A 3,512-nucleotide genomic window follows, 5' to 3' on the forward strand; every position below is an offset into this window, starting at 1 on the left:
GATACTAGTAATTATTTCAATAAGGCTACTAATGTGTAAAATACCCTGGTGTGATGAGTCTGGGAATTGAGACTATTGACAACAATAACTTATCTTCAACTGCATGTACATTTGACCCTTGAACAACACCGGGATTAAGGGCATCAACCCCCTGCACAGTTGAAAATCCACATATAACTTCTGACTTCACAACTATTAACAACAGCCTACTATTGACTGGAAGCCCAATAGATAACAAAAACAGTTGATTAGCACAAATTCTGTATGTTATATGTAAAATATTGCATTCGGACAATAAAGTATGCTAGAGTAAAAAATAAATGTTATTCAGAAAATCATAAAGAGGAGAAAAGATATTTATAGAATTTATTGAAAAAAAAATCCCGAGTATAAGTGAGTCCACACAGTTCAATCTCATGTTGTTCAAGGGTCCACAGTGTTTGCTCAAGGAATTGCCCTAGCCAGTTTCGCTCAGTGGATGGAGCATTGGCCTGTGGACTGAAGGGTCCTGGGTTTGATTCCAATCAAGGGCACATGCCTGGGTTGTGGGTTTGGTCCCCAGTGGGGATGTGCAGGAGGCAGTCAATGAATGATTCTCTCTAATCATTGATGTTTCTATCTCTCTCTCCCTCTCCCTTCCTCTCTAAAATCAATAAAAATATATTTTTTAAAAAGAAAGTATTGAATTTTTATTGTTTTAATTTAAGAATTATTTGTATTCCGTGGCATTATGTAGACACTAGAGGCTCAATGCATGAAAATTCGTGCAAGAGTAGGCCTTCCTTCCCTTGGCTGCCTGCACCAGTTTCCCTCTGGGACCCGGGCTTCAGGCTTCCCTCCTCCAGCTGCTGGCAGGCACCTGGGACCTGGGCTGACTTTTTTCCGGCCCCGGCTTCATCAGGAAGGACTTCTGAAATGATCTGGAAGATATCCAGTCTAATTAGCATATTACCATTTTATTATTATAGACTAGAGGCCCAGTGCACAAAAAATTGTGCAGTTGGGGGGTTGGGGGGGTCCCCCAGCCCAGCCTGTGCCCTCTCGCAGTCTGGGACCCCTTGGGAGATAACGACCTGCTGGCTTAGGCCTGCTCCTGGGTGGCAGAGGGCAGGCCCAATCCCTAGGTGCAGCCCCTGGTCAGGCTCAGAGCAGGGCCGATTGGGGAGTTGGGGCGCTGTCCCCTGTCATGCACAGAGCAGGGCGGATTGGGAGGTTGCAATGCCACCCCTAGTCACGCTCAGGGTAGGGCCGATTGGGGGGTTGGGGCACCGCCACCCAGTCACACTCAAGGCAGGGTCGATAGGGAAGTTGCGGCACCACCCCCTGTCACGCACAGAGCAGGGGCCGATCAGGGGATTGGGGCGTTGCTCCCTGTCATGCACAGAGCAGGGCCCATCAGGGGGGTGGGGCTCCATACCCTGTCACACACAGAACAGGGCCGATCAGGGGTTGGGGCGCTGCACCCTGTCACACACAGAGCCGCAGGGCGATCAGGGGGTTGGGGAGCTCCCCCCTATCAGGCACAGAGCAGGGCTGATCAGGGGATTAGGGAGCCTTCCCCTGTCATGAACAGAGCAAGGCAGATAGGGAGGTTTGTGGCCCCGCCCCCTGTCACACACAGAGCCGCAGGGCGATCGGGGGGGTTTGGGCGCTGCCCCCTGTCACGCTGATCCCGGTGCCAGGAGCCTCGCTGCTCTGCTGATCCCAGTGCCAGGAGGCATATTACCTTTTGGGGGCCGGCTGGTGTGCCCTGAAGGGTGTCCTGGATCAGGGTGGGGGTCCCCACTGGGGTGCCTGGCCAGTCTGGCTGAGGGACAGAGGGCCGTTTTCAGGCTGGCGGGTGACTGAAGCTCCCAACTGCTCCTTTTTTTCTTTTCTTTTTTTTCTATCCTGGTCCAGCTTTAGCTCTGAGGCCTCGCTGCTGAAAGTAGGTTTCTGGCCTTTACCTTCTGTATTTGATACAATGTTGCGGTCCTGCTGGCTGAAGCCCGGCTGACTGAAAGCCGGTTTCTGGGGTTTTATTTAGCTTCTATATTTGCAACATAGTTGCTTAGAGTTGCAGCTGAGAGGCCGGCAAGTCAGGCGGGGAACATTGGAGTCTGACATCACTGGAGCAAGCAAGCCTCCCTGTTCGCTTCAGTGCATGGCTACCAGCTGCCATCTTGGCTGACAGTTAATTTGCATAAGGATATGCTGATTAGCCAGTGGGAAGGGTAGCGGTCGTACACTAATTACCATGTTTCTCTTTTATTAGTGTAGACTAGAGGCCCAGTGCACAAAAATTTGTGCACTCGGGGGGGGGGGGGTTCCCTCAGCCCGGCCTGTGCCCTCTCGCAGTCTGGGACCCTTCAGGGGATGACCACCTGCTGGCTTAGGCCCACTCCCCGGTTGATTGGGCCTAAGATGGCAATCTGGCATCCCTCTGGCAGCCCAGCAGCCCTCGGGGGATGTCCACTTGCCAGTGGGGAGCAGGCCTAAACTGCAGTCGGACATCCTTAGCGCTGCTGAGGAGGCAGGAGAGGCTCCCACCACCATTGCTGTACTGGCAGCCATCAGCCTGGCTTGTGGCTGAGCAGAGCTCCCCCTGTGGGAGTGCACAGACCACCAGAGGGCAGCTCCTGCATTGAGCGTCTGCCCCCTGGTGGTCAGTGTGTGTCATAGTGACCAGTCATTCCCAGTCTTTCTGCTGTTAGGGTTGGTTTGCATATTACCCTTTTACTATATAGGATAGAGGCCTGGTGCACAGGTGGGGGCCAACTGGTTTGCCCTGAAGGGTGTCCCGGATCAGGTTGGGGGTCCCGCTTGGGTGCCTGGTCAGCCTGGGTGAGGGGCTGATGGCTGTGTGCAGCTGGTCACACCCCCTTCAGGGTAGGGGTCCCCACTGGGGTGCCTGGCCAGTCTGGGTGAGGGGCTGAAGGCCGTTTTCAGGTTGGCGGGTGACTGAAGCCCCCAACATTTCCTTTTTTTCTTCTTTTTTTTAATTCTGGAATTTATTTACCTTCTATAGCTGTCACTGGAACTGAGAGCCGGCTTTAGCGCTGAGGCTCGGCTCCAGCTCTGAGACCTCGGCTGCTGAAAGCAGGTATCTGGGTTTGTTTGGCTTCTATAATTGAAACATTGTTGCACCTTCAGCTCTGAGGCCCGGCTGGCTGAAAGCAGGTTTCTGGGGTTCGTTTAGCTTCTATAATTGCAACATTGTTTCTTAGAGTGCAGCTCAGAGGCCGGCAGCGGCAGGCGGGGAACCTTGGCTCCCTTCATCACTGGAGCAAGCAAGCTTCCTGTTCGCTTCAGCTGGCTGCAGGCCGCCATCTTGGTTGGCAGTTAATTTGCATATCGCCCTGATTAGCCAATGGGAAGCGTGTCGGAGGTATGGTTAATTACCTTGTTTGTCTATTATTAGATAGGACTAGAGGCCCAGTGCACAAAAATTTGTGCACTCGGGGGGGGGGGGGGTCCCCCAGCCCGGCCTGTGCCCTCTCACAGTCTGGGACCCTCGGAGAATAACGACTGCT

The sequence above is a fragment of the Myotis lucifugus genome, unplaced genomic scaffold (genome assembly GCF_000147115.1).
Source record: "Myotis lucifugus unplaced genomic scaffold, Myoluc2.0 scaffold_30, whole genome shotgun sequence".
In the NCBI taxonomy this organism is placed as follows: domain Eukaryota; kingdom Metazoa; phylum Chordata; class Mammalia; order Chiroptera; family Vespertilionidae; genus Myotis; species Myotis lucifugus.